Source organism: Bidens hawaiensis, unplaced genomic scaffold, assembly GCF_021521415.1.
Source record: "Bidens hawaiensis isolate Kalapana, Puna unplaced genomic scaffold, B.hawaiensis_p1.1 tig00012327_1, whole genome shotgun sequence".
NCBI lineage: Eukaryota > Viridiplantae > Streptophyta > Magnoliopsida > Asterales > Asteraceae > Bidens > Bidens hawaiensis.
Window position 1 is genome coordinate 22,079 of NW_027492002.1, and position 17,668 is coordinate 39,746.

The window sequence follows — 17,668 nt, forward strand, 5'->3', positions numbered from 1 at the left end:
ACTGATGAGGGAAGACAAGGACTTTCCTACTTATGATCTTGAAACCACTGTCAACAAGCTCAGAACTTTTGAGCTTAATATGGTAAGAAAAGAAACCTCTATGGATCAGGTTCAAGATCCAGGCATGTACGGTGCTAAAGTAAACTCCAATTCAAGTTCAAAGACTGATTCTGCCGCCTACTACTCGAAGGGCGAGTCGGGTGCCAAGTCTTCACAGGAGGGGCATGTGTCAGTAAACTCAAATGGGGATGTTTGCTTTGTAGCCGGTGGATCAAGTGGTACTCAACAGACAGCAAGCAAGATTAGTGGATCTTCAAGTTCCTCAAGCAATAATTACTCTAAGATGCCAATGAGCGTCAAATCTGCTGAAGAGCAGTTTGGCCTCTATGCTTCGTTTATTGCTTCATATGAAAACTATATTCAAGGAAAGGTTGTTGATCCAGCGATGCTGGATGAAGACTATGACCAGATCGATGCTGATGATCTGGAGGAAATGGATTTACAATGGCAGATGGCCATGATAGTGAGGAGAGTGAAGAAGTTTATGAGAAAGACGGGGAGAAAGTTTGTTGGTGGCAGGCCAGGGTTCGACAAGTCTAAGGTGAGGTGCTATAACTGTCAACAAAACGGGCACTTTGCCAAAGAGTGCAGAAACGAGCGAGTTGAACGTGGTCTAGGCCGGTCTGCACAGCACACTGGGAGTAATAAAGAAGTCAATGCCATGATGTCCAGAGAAGCAGGTGAATACAACTGGAACCTGCATACGAATGAAACTAGTGAGCAGGCAAATATGGCTAAGGTTGAGAATGAAGAATGTGAGAAGATTACCGGAGAAGAGAAAGCTACTGGTAAGGAAAAAGCTTTCATGGCAGATAACAAGGATCAACTCTCCGAGGTAAGTTCTAAACCTACTTGTACTAAATGTGAGAATTTGTCTGAGCAACTTGCTACCATAACTGATCAGTATGTTCGTTTAGATGCTGAATTTAAAACTCTTAAAGAAGATCATCACTTTATGAAAGCAAGAGAAAACAGTTACAAAGTTAAAATAAAAGCGTGTGAAAAAGATGTTAAAAGCTTAAAAACAAAACTTGCTGAAAAAATTGAAGTAATTGATCTAAGTTATGAGGTTTTAGAAGAAAAGACTAAACTGATTGCTGAACGAGAAAAGCAGATTGCTGACCACCAGGTGAAAGTGGTGGAACTGAACCGAAAACTTGAGCAGTTCAGAAATTCCTCAGCTATTCTTGATCATCTTGTTAGTGGTCAAGATTCCTCTGCGAAGAGGGGAGGAATTGGTTATCACGAGGTTCCACCACCTTATAACCACAATTACACTTTTAACCCTAGTGTTCAGAAATCTGTTGATTTTGAAGTTCCTCAGACAGTTCCAATCAAGGTTACGAGTAAAGAACCAAGTGTTAGTAGTGGCGAAACGAGTTCGCCTGTTTCAAGTGTGAAAATTTCTGTTACGAGTCCAATCTCATCAGATTCGGATAAGATGTCCGAATCGGGTAAGACAAAAGAGAAGGTAGTGTTACCCACTGGTGGAGAAAAAGATAAAACCTATAAAAAGAGTACTCCACTCAACCCGTACGTCCCACCTTATGTGAGACGAACGGCCGGTAACACAGCCTCGACATCCAAAACAACCTTTGAAAAGAAAATGGAGCATAGGTGTTGTTTTAGGTGTAATAAGTTAGGACATCTTGTTGCAGATTGCCCTCTGACACTGAAATTCAGAGGTGTGAGGCCTATTAAAACTGAGCGTAAGCCTAATGGTAATTTTAATACTGCTAAAAATGAAAACCCTTCAAAGTTCCGAAATGTAACTAATTCAGGTTTTCACAGAAACAAACCTCAGTTTAACAATGCTAATAACCAAACCGCAAGATATAATACTGTCAATACACATAGGTTTGGAAGGCCTCACACTCAATTTCCAAGGAGATTTACTAATAGGACTGACAGGAATTATCCAGATGCTAACTTTGGAAAGCAGAAGTACGGGATGTATAGATCCAAGACCAATTGGTCTTGGGTCCCTAGATTCTAATCCTTTGCTTTGTTGTGCAGGAACAGTTGAACAGGGCTGCCCACAGTCTTTGGATTGTAGACAGCGGCTGTTCCCGGCACATGACGGGTAACAAATACTTGTTGCACGACTTAAAACCTGTTCAAGGAGCGAGAGTTAGCTTTGCCGGTGAAAGTGGAGGCAGAATTACTGGAAGAGGAACGGTGTCCAATGGAAAAATGACTCTTGAGAATGTGAACTTTGTAGAAGAGTTGAAGCACAATCTGCTGAGTGTGTCGCAGATTTGTGATAAGGAGTACACTGTTCATTTCACGAAGAATGAGGCGATCGTGTTGAAGCCTGGTTTTCAGATACCAGACGAGTGGATAGTGATGAAAGCTCCACGTGATACAAATACTTATGTAATGGATATGAGGTCTACTGAAATGGCCACGGAAGAATCATGTTTAATGACGAAAGCAAGCGAATCGGAATCCGAACTGTGGCACAGGAGAATGGGGCACATTCATCTTCGGAAGATGAACCACATTGTCAGGAATGGACTTGTGATGGGCGTTCCCTTGAAAAGTTTTAACTTTGAAGACAAATGTATAGCATGCAAGAAGGGAAAGCAACACAAGAAATCCCATCTCACCAAGAAGGTCAACTCTATTGCCAGTACTCTAGAACTGCTTCACATGGATCTCTTCGGTCCCGTGAATGCAAAAAGTCTAGGAGGTACTTCTTACTGCTTGGTGATCACTGATGACTACTCGCGATATTCGTGGGTATATTTTCTGAAATCGAAAGATGAGACGGCTCAAATGGTGAAGAATTTGATTACCAAAGTTGAGAACGTCATGGGTAAAACAGTTAAGTTCATCAGGAGTGACAATGGAACGGAGTTCAAGAATTTTGAGATGGAGATCTTCTGTCTTCAGAAAGGAATTGAACACCAATACAGCGCTCCGTATACTCCGCAACAGAATGGAGTGGCTGAAAGGAAGAACCGAACTTTAATTGAAGGAGCCAGAACTATGCTGGCAGATTCGAAGCTTCCTGTGATGTTCTGGGCTGAAGCAGTTGCTACAGCCTGCTATGTTCTGAATAGAGTGTTAACTGTTAAGAGACTTGGTAAAACGTGTTACGAGCTTATGCATGGAAGGAAGCCCAACTTGAGTGGTCTTGAACCATTCGGGTCCCCTTGTTCGATCTTGAAGACAAATTCTAAATTTGGCGAAGTAGCCGATGAAGGAATCTTAGTCGGTTATGTTGTTGGTACTCCCAACAGACGTGTCTTCAATACTTCGACCTGCAAGGTGGAGGTGGTGTGTAACACCGACATCACAAGTTACCAACCGCCAAAACCAAGCAATGGACCTGCTGAGCTTTTCGACTATGTTAAGCTTTTTAAGTCTTTTAACATACCGGAGTTGGAAATTTCTGAAGAAGAAGAAAGAGTTGCGACGAAGATGATACTTGATGAGAAAGAAAATCTATTGCAAAGACAGCTGATTGATAAATGTCAACCTTCCTCATCAAACTCTACTGGTACCCCTGCTGCCTCGACTGAAGAAGAATTTTTCAATCCATTTCACTCTCAGCCAGAAACAACCATTGACGAGATCTCTTCTAATTTGGAAGATAATTTGCATGTCGGTTCTGTTCCGACCACGAGAATTCATAAAGATCACCCTTTGGATAATGTGATTGGTGATGTGTCCTCAGGTGTACAAACGAGAAGTAGCTTGAATGAACACACCTGTGTTTATACAAGCATTAAGGAGACAGGAATAATCAATGAATGCCTGTACACCTGCTTTATAAGCCAGATTGAACCGAAGAATTTTCAAATGGCTTTAAAGGACAGCTCGTGGGTCGAAGCCATGCAAGAAGAGTTGGCTCAATTCGAGAAGATGGAAGTTTGGACTTTGGTTGAAAAACCAAAGAATGTGCATGCAATAGGCACAAAATGGGTGTTTAAGTGCAAAAGAGATGATAAGGGGATTATTATAAGAAACAAGGCGAGGCTAGTCGTTAAAGGTTTTAATCAACAAGAGGGGATTGATTATAACGAAGTGTTCGCTCCTGTCGCCAGGTTGGAAGCCATAAGATTGTTTTTGGCGTTTGCTGCTTATGAAAAGATGAAGGTGTTTCAGCTAGATGTGAAGAGTGCGTTTTTGAATGGGAAAGTTGATGAGGTTGTGTATGTTGAGCAACCTCCGGGTTTTCCTGACCCAGACTTTCCAGATCACGTGTACAAATTGAGCAAGGCGTTATATGGATTACATCAGGCACCTCGTGCCTGGTATTCAACTTTATCAGATTACTTGCTCGAAAATGGTTTTGAAAGAGGAAAAATTGATAGCACGTTGTTCTTCAAAAGAGATGGAAGCGACTTCCTGCTGGTACAAGTCTACGTGGATGACATTATATTTGCTGCGTCAAAAGTCTCCATGTGTCAGGAGTTTGAAGCCGTCATGAAGAAAAGGTTTGAAATGAGTGCTATGGGTGAACTAACTTTCTTTCTAGGATTGCAGGTTGATCAGAAGAAGGACGGGATGTTCATTCATCAGACGAAGTATGTTCATGATGTGCTCAAGCGCTTCAAGATGGAGGATAGTTCTCCATATGATACTCCAATCTGCGTCAATCACAAATTGGGTGCTGAAGTAGACGGTGATGCAGATGTGGACCCAACTCAATATCGGGCAATAATAGGTTCTTTAATGTACTTAACTGCATCTAGGCCTGATATAATGTTTGCTGTTTGTCTTTGTTCACGTTTTCAGGCAAATCCAAAAGAATCTCATTTGAAAGGTGCAAAGAGGATACTGCGGTATCTCAAGGGCAAGCCGAAGCTGGGGTTGTGGTACCCGAGAGGAGGAGACTTGGAGCTAGTCGCTTACACAGATTCTGATTATGGAGGGTGCAATCAGAGTCGGAAGTCAACAACTGGAGGATGTCAGTTTCTTGGTGGCAGATTGGTGTCGTGGCAATGCAAGAAGCAGACTTCAGTCGCAATTTCAACCTGTGAGGCAGAATACATGGCAGCATCCAACTGCTGCTCTCAGGTTCTTTGGATTCAACAACAGTTGCGCGACTATGGTCTGAATTTCTTACTTACTCCTATTTGCATTGATAACACAGCTGCTATCTCAGTAACTAACAATCCCGTGAAACATAGTAAAACTAAACATATTGACATACGTCATCATTTTATACGGGATTGTGCTGAGAAGAAATTGATTGTGCTTGAAAAGGTGGATACGCTTGATAATTTCGCTGATTTATATACTAAAGCGTTTGACAAATCCAGATTTCAAAACCTTATTGAACTGAATGGGATGATCAATCCCGAGTAACCATGCTTTTCTTGTGATATTAAAAAAAAAAAAAAAAACGTCACTAATCGCTTAAAAATATGTCGGTTACATCAGTTTGAAGGACTTGTCTTCGGATATGTTTTGGTCATCATTTTCTACTTGTAGATTTTGAGGATAGCCATTAACCAGATTACTGATAGTGACCGGGGCGGTTTATGATGAGTTTTTCATTCTTTCGCTTAAAATTAGTCGATCATACTTAGTTAGAAGGACACATACTAGTATGTGGTCGGTCCAGCTGATCCATTGGATCTTCGGGATAGCCGTTTACCTGAAGACTTTGTTTTGGTCGGGGCGATTAATGTTAAAATTTTGAAAGAAATGGGAAATGAAATTATTTTTCAAGTCTGTTACTTCGTAAGAAGTTCGTTAGCTATGTTTAACAAAAAATTGATCCAACCTTGGAAAATGATAGATATACTAATTCTGTGTGCTTAACTAGTGAAGTTATTAGGCTTAAAAGGCTTTAGGACAGTCATTGTATGTCATGGTAACTTTTTATGGTGCGTAAAAGTAGACGTGATACAAACTAAATCTACTTGATTTTACGTGGAAACTCCTTAAGAGTTTTGCATGTCTTCATATATATCTTTCCGAATGATAGGCAGAAAAGCGATTACCCAGTCATACACGAGCCCATGTGTGTTCTGATTCCCGTGAAGATAGCTTCTCAAGATACTGCAGTGATCCAGATTCGGGACTTGCAGTTAATCTCTACTTTGAAGTCTATGTTTATTCGAAAAAAAAAAATTATATTTGAAGTTATTGAAACATATTAGTGATGACAAAATCAAGACTTCACAATCATTGAGTAAGAGAGAAGAACGGGAAGCAGATCAAGAATACTTACAACTTAATCAGACACTATGGGTCGAGGACAATTCGGGATGACTTGGGGAAAGCCAAATACGCTTTGAGAATAGATAGGAGGCATCAAAATCTCTGAGTTGTTGCCCACTTAAATTTTGAGGCTTAATCGAACCTAACTCGTATCACAGACACGATGAAAACCACTTTAAGTTATACCTGCTTACAACCTGTCTCTATATGTCATAATACAGCTAAACACGGATCTATGTGAAAGTCACGTAATTAGTATGATTCCTGCTCGGATCTTTTCTAAAAACGTGGTAGTCCCTAACTAGACTGAAATTTGATCCCTTATACTTTAAATTTTTTAAGTTTTTGTACTTAGATAGTTTTATGATTTTTTAACTGGTTATTTAGAATTGATCATGTCATTTATTTCTTAAAAGGAAGTTTTAAAGAGTTAATTGAAAAATGTTCAAATTATAAGGTTTGATTTTGTAAATATAGGCGATGTTGTTAAACAGGCGAAGTTGTGAATAACTTCGCCTAGGCGAAGTTATCCGTAACTTCGCCTGTATAACCCAGACCCTATATAAGGATGTTCAAGAGTCAAAACTGTTCATCACTTTTCAAAAAACAGCGAACTTATCCGGCGAACTTACTGATTTTCCGGCGAACTTATTGTTTATTTCGATTCCGAGTTATTTTTCCCAGATTTCATTAAGATTCAAGGTTCGAGATGTCGATTTATCATATATTCCATGTTCATTCATGCTAATCAGGGGTCGTTTGGACCGATTTCGAAACCTCGGACTATCGGAATTTAAAAACCGATCTTCAAAACTTGTTTTTACGTGTTAAGAACCACTTTGATCGTCTAGAAAACCTTAAAACCATGTTTTTCGGGGTCCTTGATCTTCAAACTTAACCAAAATCCCAGATTTTCCGATGTTTGATTAACCTTACTGTCGCCGTTTCAGATTCAGGCGAAGTTAGGGTTTAGGCGAAGTTATCCGTAACTTCGCCTGAAGCTTAAGTTCGCTTGAGGCGAAGTTATCCGTAACTAGTGAACTTGTGTTATTCATTAACGTTTATCTAACTTGGTTCGCTTGTTGCAGATATGGCTACAGTAGCTGGTGCTGGAGGTGCAGGAGGAGACGATGGTGATAACCAACGGCAATTTTTCCCGGGTCACAATATGTACATCACCCTTGACCCGGAAGCGAGCGGCGTTGAGGATTACCGCGAGATTATTACTTTCCTCATACGCTCGAGGATTTTTCATGCTATCACGAACACTCTGCCGATATCCTTACCAAATATCGAAGACTTTTGGCAGACGGTAGAATACGATTGTCGTGTTGAGCCCCCGGTCATGCGAGCGACTGTGAACAATCAACAGGTTCAGTTCAATTCTGAACAGATTCGGGTGGCATTACGGTTTGGAGAAGAGACGAGGGACGACCCAACTGAGTTTGTGGCTCTGTTTCGTGATGGAGCGTTTCTCCGAATGGGCTATTCTGGTCCATTAGGCGATTCACAGAGACGGAAGGGTTTTCTACTTGGTCAGTGGCGCTTCCTTATGCACGTCATGATAGTTTGCATGTCAGGAAGGAAGGCGGGCACTGACGGTATGGGTGCGACCATGCAGTCCGCAATGACTGCACTGACTTACAATAAACGCTATAGTTTTAGTCAGATGGTCTTTTACGAGATTGACAGACAGAGAAGGGCGATGGCTCGGGAGCGGTTCATTATGTATCCACGTTTCATCCAGATGATATTGAACCATGTGGCTCCGAATCTACCTCAGCGAAGACCGATCAGATACGTGGAATCTGTGAGCAAACGTATCTTTGCTCAATGCCGCACTTCGAGTGCGAGGAGCAACCCTGAACGTCGTCCAAGGCATACTCCACTGTTTGGGTTTTTAATCAACCCAGAGTATGTTCCTGTTGGTGGGGACGAGTTCAGAGATCCTCAACCGCGACAGGCAAGAGCAACTCAAGCTGCATCTGTTGTGCCTGTTGTGTCGGCTGCAGAGGATATAGATCTTGATGCTGTCTTTGGAGGTCAAGGTTATTTCGATATGGATCAAGTTGTTACACATGAAGAGGTGCAGGTCTCTGCTGCACAAGGTTCGGGTGTGAGTGTTACTAGAGCAGCTACGTCGATGGCTGACTCAGATTTGGATGAGATCATGAATGAGGGGAGACGGTTGATGGTGTCTCGAGAGAGAACTTTTAGGAAGAGAAAGAGAACGGAGGATGATGATGAGTCAGAAGAGGAAGAAGATATACATAAGCTGATACGACGTTCAAGACGGGAAAGGACAGGTGCAGGTATGGGAGCTGGAGAGACTTCAAGGATGGTACGTTTCGCTCCGGCTGCACTGTCTGGTATGTCTATCGTTCCTACTTCTGTACAGGTTACAAGTACAAGCGCTGCGGATATTCCCGTGGTGGCTACATCATCTGCTGGCATTCCATCTACCACTACCATCCAGATGACGACTCCGGAGATTGTGTCTCTACCACCTCCAACGCTTACTCAGTCGGTGGTTGCTGCACGATTTGTAGAGTCAACGGTCGTCACTACTGCAGGGTTATCAGGTATGGTACCACCTGCGGTTACGCCTGCTTCTGATGTCTCGCCTATGCCTATGTCAGACTCAGAGAGAATAGCTTCACTAGAGCGGATCGTGGCAGAGCAATCGAAGACTATTCAACGCCTAGTAGAAGCAAATCAACTACAGTCATCCCTCCTGGTTGAGCATGGGAAAATTATAGATGCCTTGAAGGAGTTCTTGGCATCTCAGGGGGAGATGAGCTGTAAGGGCGACGAGCTAAGGACGAAGAGAAGAAATGACCGAGACGATGATCCCAATGCATCGAAAGATGCAGGTGGTGAGCTGCCAAGAACTTCTCAAGCTCTTGGTACTTCCACAGCTCAGGGGGAGTCTGCCGACGCAGCTGGTGGTTCTGGTGGTGATGATGTAGTGTTGGTTGATGATGACGTGATTGATGCGTTGAGGGAACTTGACGATGATATGTTCAGCAACGATGTGTTGTTTGATGAAGATGTGCTGCCGAGTGATGTGATTGAGAAGATCGGTGAGCAGATTGAGATTGAGAATGAGATTGAGGAAGGAGAGATAGTAGAGGAAAATGTCGAACATGACATTCCAGAGGTTGAGAAGGCCGATATGGGTGATCAGACGGCAGTTGAAGATACTGAATGGGAAGAGCAGCCGAGGTGGAAGGAAGGATACGCTCAATGGTTCGTCAAAACGAAGAAACCGGCAGTCCCTACCATGTTCAAAAAGAGTTACAATATTAAGGGCTATGCTAAAGCAAAGAAAGGGATTATATGATGGATTTATGATGAGCAGTTGCGGCTCTTCGTGATTAAACGATATGATGGAGTTCAGTACCTTAGAAGAATGTTGAGATCGTTAAACACACTGCCTGAATGTGAGGTTAAAGACTTAGCCAGATTGGGGTTGATCAATCGAAGTGACGATAATATGGCTAGAGTCATAGGGAAAATTGTATGGAAAGAGAGCATAAAGGAAAAGAAGTTTGAGCTGTTGAAACCACAGAAAGGGAAACTTGTTGAAGACAAGGATAGAGGTTTGAGAGCTGATGGAAAGCCTTGGATGGTTATGAAGTATAAACCAATCCGGTGCCTTAAAGAAGTACCGATGAAGCTTATGCCCAAGGATGTGCTCAAAGACCTAAAGTGGTGGTTCGTTGATTGTGAGACAGCGGAGGCAGTGATGGAAGATGAGGATGAACAAGAGATCCTTAGAGTTTACGATCCGATGCATCTTGTTAACTTATCGCAAGCTGATCTGAAGATGCTTAACGAGAAAAAGATCTTTTATATTCCTGCTTGGAAGGATGAAGCAAGGAAATATCAAAGGGTTGTGTCGGTGTGCGTTAGAGAAGGAGTGCACGCGTGAAGATACAGGATTACGAGACAAGAGCTGAAAGATCAAGATATGAAGCTACTGCCAAGGGGGAGTCTGTTGGTGCATAAATGTCAGTAGTTCATATGTCTAATGTCTGTAATCGAGTCTGTAATATTGTTTATGTATTTGTTTGTTTAAAGCGAAGTTGTTGACAAGTTCGCTTAGGCGAACTTGTTAACCAAGCGAAGTTGTTGACAAGTTCGCTTAGGCGAACTTGTTAACGAAGAGAAGTTATGGACAACTTCGCCTGAGGCGAAGTTGTCGTGTATTTATATAGGTTACGGATTATTGTTTAGAAGTTGTTCAAGTTCGTGTAAATCAGTGAGTCAAGTGACGTGAGGTCGAGAGTCTGTAACTGTGATTATATCACGTGTTGAGTTATTAATATAACGTGAGTTTGTTCGTATCGTATTTGGGTGTTCGTGTGTTTGTGTTCTACGTCCGTAAAGATCTACACAGGGATTCCGCACCTGTGTATATCGGGATATCTCGTGTGATCCGTCCAGGGAACCTACACTTGTTTCATAACAATATGGAGCATATTAACCATGTCAAAATAGAAAAAGAGCGTGCCAATATCACGACCTCTATTAAATCTCACCATTTTTTTTTATTTATTTTTTGTGTTGGCTAGTGAAGGACTGAAAGCTTCAGGAGGAAGATTCAAACGGGAAGTTTTTTTGTGGCGGCTAGTAAATGTAGAGCATGTAGGGAACTATAGCATACACAAACCTATAGGAGAATCTTAGCAGATAAATGGTGTGTACGAAAAAAAAACATCAAACAGGTAACTAGAAAACAAAAGGTCAAATCAATATCTTTTGATAATATATCATAAGATACGATTGTCACTTAAAAGAATTAGGTTATGAAAAAGTTTTGGTCAAAACTTAATTAGACTAAGGGGTGTGGGGGCTTCGGTGGGGGCTCCAGCAGAGCCAAGAACCAATAATATTATGACGTGTGGCAGAGAGAGAAACTGGATAAGGGGGGTGTTGGAGCCCCTGGTGGAGCCCCTGGCCCCTGGTGTGGAGGGGCTCCAGCAGGGGCTCCAACAAAAATTTTTTTTAATTTTTTTTATAAATATATTCAAACAACATAATATTAAAAAAACACATAAATTATTAAAAAAACACATTAATATCTAAAATTCAAATTACAAAAAAAACATACAAAAAATTAACCCATAAACGTGTTCAATGAATCGTCGTCAAGATAATCTGAATCAAGGTTTGGGAACCAATTTCCAGCCATTTTTTTAAAAAAAAAGTTGAGAAGATGAATTGATTTTGGGTGATGGTGTGAAGTTTGGGTATAAAAATGGGTGAAATGGAGTATAGTTTATATAGAAAATATTTTTTTTTGTTTTTTTCGGCTGGTCAAACACCCCAACGGGTGAAAAACCCTCAAAAATTGTGCCCTCCTCTCTCTCTTCTCCCGCTACCATGCGCACGGCTATCCAAAGCGCCTCTCTAGCGCCCCTGTTGGTGTGGTATTAGCGCCTGGGGGCGCGAGCGGAGGGGCTCTAGCGCCCCCTTTGAAGCTCCCACACCCCTCAGTCTTAGCTAACTTGACTTCAGTCAAAAAGTTTGGGTTCAAAATATGTTTGACATCTATATTTCACGCATAAAGTCGTTATTTCCGAGTTAGGCTTCTTTTTTCTTTTTTTTCTTCTTTTTCTATAGGCCCACTTGAGTACGTTGATACGTTTATTTATTTTTATGTGAATATAAAGTTGGGGTTGTGAAGAAACACTAAATGACCCCGACAGATTAAGGATAATCTTAGGGTTAAGTAGATGTTTCCCACGAGGGTTAGGTCCGGCAAAGATGGCTATTCTTCTCAACCTGCAAAACAGACACCGTAAGCACGTCACTGAGAAGGGGGGTTCCTCCTTGTGATCACCCTCCGGCGTGAGAATCAGACTAGGTTGCTCTGAATATAAGTGTATATAGAGAGAAATAGCTAGAGAGAAGATGATGATACCGTTCCAGGGTGTTGGAGTATTTATAGCCGAAGGTAGGTTTCCAAGCAGGTACGGCCAGCTGTATATAATATTCCTTTTCCACCAACTATGGGCTACGTTCGTGCCATGATGGGAGTTGGTGGGTAGGCAGCGGCTGATAGTGACATTTTGTACTGGAGCGTGCTCCTCCTCGTACTATTGTCAGTGAGCTGTCACCCTGTGATTGGTTCATGGGTTGCTTTTGTCATATCTTGTCTATTTGTCCATACCTTGGTAGGTATAGTACAAAAGATCTTCTAGAAGCGTACGGACTGGCTCTTTTGGGCGGGAATATTCCCGCCCTGCTCATTCCTTCTTCAGGTGACATTACTGAAGTATTAAGAGTTAGTGCCTTATACGTGTAGCCTTACTGTTAGTGCGGGTAGCCTTCCTTCTTGGCTTGTACCCACAGCTGCGGGGACAGGCAGGGTACTGTACCAAGGGAGGCTTTCCTGCGGGGACAACTGGCTTACTGCGTGTAAGGTCTTCATCTCTCTGAGCATGGTGGGTCTTGTGGGTCCAACTGAGCTTTGCGGGAACCTACCTCTTCAAGTCCCCCCAGTCCATTGTTCTTCTCATGAATTGTTAATAAGTGATTGGAACTTTTGGACTTTAAGCAAGGGGCTTTAAAAAGGGGTTTTCATTTTTTAAGGTTCTCCGTGGGGATTCTTCCCGCAGTTTTCCTAATGTCACTTGCAGAAAATTCCCGACTTTATAGCCTGATCTTTGGGTATGATGCGGGTAGGTGTGTAACCTCTTCGCAAGTCGGGAGCGTTGAGTTTCACTTGTGTAGATTCTCCTCGAGGTTTTGGTAGTTTTAGACATGGTGATCAGTTATATTAAACAACCAATTCCACCTTGAAGCTTCAAACAATCTAGTTCTCAACGTTTCCGCCATGCGGGGGTGTTATTTCTCTTTCCGCAAGCATGGCCCATAAGATCGATCTTCTTGGCTTCAATTCCCTGCAAGTGCTAAGTATGTGAAGGGTTTCGCCTTGACACTGTACCCGCACTTGTCTTATGGTTTCTTGCTTTCCAAGGTAAGGGGATATATTCCCTTTTATTTTTGAATCTTTTTGTATCTTTTTGAAATTCGGAGGGTTGGTGAAAGGATAAGGACAGTCCAAACGGTTGAAAGGACGTTGGCGTCTTCTGACGGTTTCAGGATGTGCAGGAAGTTGTGACGACGTGACATCATGTGGTCAATCTGAACGCTTTTTCAGGCGCGTGGGCGCGAGTTTCATGGCACGCGCCATTCTGACATCTGTTGCCAGCTTGCTTTATCCACACGTGTCGCCGTGTCATTGCTCCTATGCTTTCTCTCTCATTCGCATTAAATTCATCGCATTTATTGCGATGAGTATATAAGGCGGAGAGGGTGTATTTCGTCCATTATCTTCATTTCACTCTTCTTTTTCTTTTAAGCGATTTCCGACGAATTCTCATCTTTTCCGGCGAGCATTCTCCTGAAACCGCTTTCTTTCATCCTTAACATTAAAAAATGTCTTCTTCTTCTCATGACCCAGAGGTTAACGTCGAAGAGTCCGACGTTTTCCCCGAGAACCCGACGTCAACGTCCGATAAGGACGATAAGAGTACTGCTGGCGAGTGTCAGTATACTCTTTCTCTCGATGTATACAATTACATCGTTAAGAAATTAATGCTGGAGCCCTATGAGCCGGAGTTGCCGGAGACCAACCAGACGGTATACGACGCCCCTAAGGGCAAGATAGGGGTTTACGCTTCGTTCTTCATATATGGGAATCTAAGATTCCCATTAACGAAGTTCGTATACCGTGTTTTGGAGAAACACGGTGTTCATTTGACAGAGGTGCACCCAATGGCAATTGCTAAAGTTCGCCATTTTGAATGGGTGTGCCGTATTTTGGATATCGAGCCTCGAGTCGACCGCCTGATGACCTTCTATACTTGGAGGTGCATCCAGGGTTGGTATACCCTTGTCACTCGGATCAAGGGTTTGAAGATCTGTACTACTGAGCGTAGTCTTCGCTCTTGGAAGCGTGAGTTTTTCTACATTTCCGCTCGTGTCGTTCCCATCGCGATGTCGTTCAAGAATGGGAGGGCACTTCCTAATCTTCCGGCTTCCAATTACCAGGAGACGGAGTGGTTCACCAAGATTTCCCAGATTCAGACTCCTGTTTATTGCTTCTCGGAATCTGGGATGGTCATGCTTGGGATGAGTCGCGTGTGGAAGGACACCGGGTCTGGGACGCCGCAAATACCCATCGTTCTTGAATACGGTTTGAACTATATTCCTTATGGTACGCCCCGTCTTTTGTGTTGGTTTAGGGTTTTCCTTCTAACATTGTTATCATTTTTATTTCAGAAGGGAACGACTTACAGTCGCTTTTGCACCCGCGGGAGACTGGTGGTCCAACGCGGTTGGGTACTCGTGATCTTGATGAGAACGAGTTGCCCGTTTTGGAGAAAACTGCGGATAGGTTCGTAGAGGTCTACCCGCCAGGCCATGAGATTTTAAGCGCCACTCGGCCAGGTAATAAGTTCTTTAATCCTCGTCCTCTTCATGCTCACACTTCTGCTGGAATTCTTATGATCTTGTCATCTTCTGATGAGGGATCCGCAGATGGGCCTTTTGTTGTAAGGAAAAAGAAGGCGGCTAGCGTGAAGGGCAAAACGAAGGTTGCTACCTTCGTTGACTTGGGGGATCAGTCTGATTCCGAGACTGAGAGTGAGGAGGCGGCGAGGAACCTTGGTGGTGGTGACGAGACCATTGTCTCAGAGGTTGAGACAACGACTGTCACTTCCGAGCCGCTAAGCATTGCGAAGGTAACTAGCGTGAAGAGACCATTTTCATCGGGTCCATCTCCGCCTAACAGGGCTTTCAAGATCAAGAAAACCAGTAAGTGTACTTTTTGTGTACCTTTTCCGCATCTCCTTCCGCCTTCGTTTTTTATATCTTAAGGTTTTTCTTTATGCAGAAGTAGACTTATCTGTTTTTGAGGAGAGTGGTGCGGGAGGAGTTGGTTCAGGACCCACGACGATAGGTTTGGTCAACCTATCCGAGGCGATGAGCCAGGCGGCTGCGTCTGTTTCTGGTACTGGATCTGTTGCTTTTACTGTTGAAGCAACTGTTCCGGTTATGATGTCGTCTGTCATGGCTGCTGTGTCGACGATGGCGTCCACTTTCGTTGTTGCGTTGAGCAGTTCAACTTCTTCGCCAGCCGTTAGTGCCATATTTACCACGTCATTCACCGGACCCGCTGTGACTTTTTCCATGAGCTCATCTGCGATGAGCTCATCTGCAGCGACTGCAACGGTTATGAGTTCATCTCAAATGAGTTCATCTCCAATGGTCTCTACCTCTGTGACTTCTACGGTGTCACATTCGGCGTCAACGACTACTTCGTCCTTGGCCAGTTCTTTAGGTATGTTTAGAGTTGGAACCTCTAGACTTACCTCTGTTGATGAGGGAGTCCGATCTTTGCCTCCTTCCCATCTCCTTGACCTCTTGGATGGATATCCTTTAGGTTCGGGTGATGGGTTTAGCGGCTATCGGCCTGTTATCGACCCTACAGGTGTGTGGGGTTACTTTGACCTGTTATCCATCCTTAGTCATTTTTTCTTGACTGTTTTTTGTTGTTGCAGTTTCGGATTCCAATGAGGTTTATGCCCCAAGGTGGAATATCCGCCGAGGAACAACTCTCAGGACGGCTGCAGACTGCGTCGATTGGACGCGCCATGCCGCTCCAAGTGGTGCATTAGGGGAGGCAATGGTTAGTTACCAGGAGGGCAGGTTGTCCACCGAGCTCCGAATTCTACTCGCCCGGATGCAGCCGCGTGTCGAATTACTTTGTCGTGAAAACGATAAGTTAAGGACTGTGCGTAGCTTGGAGGGGTCTCAGGTGCGATCGCTGAGGGAAGAAAACAAGAAGCTTGCCGCCACCGCTACTGAGAGAGAAAAGGCCTTCAAGGATCTTGAGGCCGAAATGCAAGCTAGGCATAAGGCCCGTTCCAAGGCTTCTCAAGTTGTTAATGAGCAGCTTAGGTTGGCTAAGGAAACTGCGCGTAATGCGACTGAAAGGGCCACAAAAGCTGAAGCTGTTGCTGAGACTCTACGCACTGAGAATGAAGAACTGAAAGCTAAACTGGAGAAGCTTCAGCAGGCTCATGAGGCTTTGGCTTTGGAGGACGCCAAGAAGCTACAGGAGCTCTTGGATCAGAGGGGTGTGCTTGATCGCACTGAGCGCAAGCTTAAAGGCGTTGAGGAGGCTACTGCCAAGGAAGTGTTGCTTGCCAACCTAAATAAGAATGAGGCCGAACGCGCACGCGATCAAGCTCAAGCTACCCTTCAAGAGGCTCTGTCCAATAAGGATTGGCTTCTACGAGAAGCGTTGCCGCAGATACGCATAGCTCAATTATTCTTTGCTTTTTGCTTTTTATACTTAGAAAAGTTTTTTTTTTTTTTTTGTAGGTTGTGCATCGGATTTTCGCGAACACATCCTATGATGATGCCATGAGCACAGCCCTCAACGCTTCTCATGAGGATGGGGAGAAAGTTGGTTTCTTACTTGGCCTAGGATTTGCAGAGAAAGGTATCTCGCCTTCCAGATTTCCTCTACACGATGTTGATACTGAGGCTGCCTATGACCAAGCTGTGAACCAGTATGCTGCTTTCTCTCATCCGGTCGTGGAAAAGGTGAATGAAGTTGCTGCTGCTGATGACGGGCTAGCTGCTCTCAAAGCTTTCCTTGAACAGCCGCAGCCAACTGATGGTGCGGGTTCAAGTGGGTTTGGAGGGAGTGGTCCCGAAGCCTGAATCTTGAGATTCCTCCAAGCCGTTAGGATAGATTTGCACTTTTTGTAGGCGGGTAGATACCTAGCCATTTTGTAATGTTTGAACAGCTTTTATCGTGAATTTAAATGTTTTGTTAATGCCTTGCCTTATAAACATTATATGATTTGCTCATGCATATTTTAGTTTATCTTAGCAATTTTCTAAGTGTTTTGAATAAGTTAACCTTTCGACGCGTGTCAGATAATAGGTTAATGTTCTGTTTCCTCTATCATGATTGTGCGGGTAGGACCGTCACTTTCACTTAGTAGGATGACCAAACTTCGCGTGAAGGTTTTCCTCATCTTTTCCTTATAAATTTTTACTGTTTATTTGTGTTTATGCGGGTTGTGTAGCTTTCCACACGCAACGAATTACTTCCTCCCTCACTTATTTATGCGGTGAATACCGGCATATCAGTGTGGTCAGATCATAAGTATAAAGGTAAGGCTATCAGCATCAATGTGATAAGGAGAATCATTTCCATTAGAAGTGGCTGTAGGCCTGTTCGTTACAAGTTCGGAATTGATCTACATGTAGCATCTGCGTAATTGAGCTCCATTCAATGTTCTTGGGATGGGGGTGCCATCGAGCCTTTCGAGCCGGTATGCGCCCTTTCGCAGAACTTCTTTAATAATGTATGGCCCTTCCCAGACCGGGGCCAGCT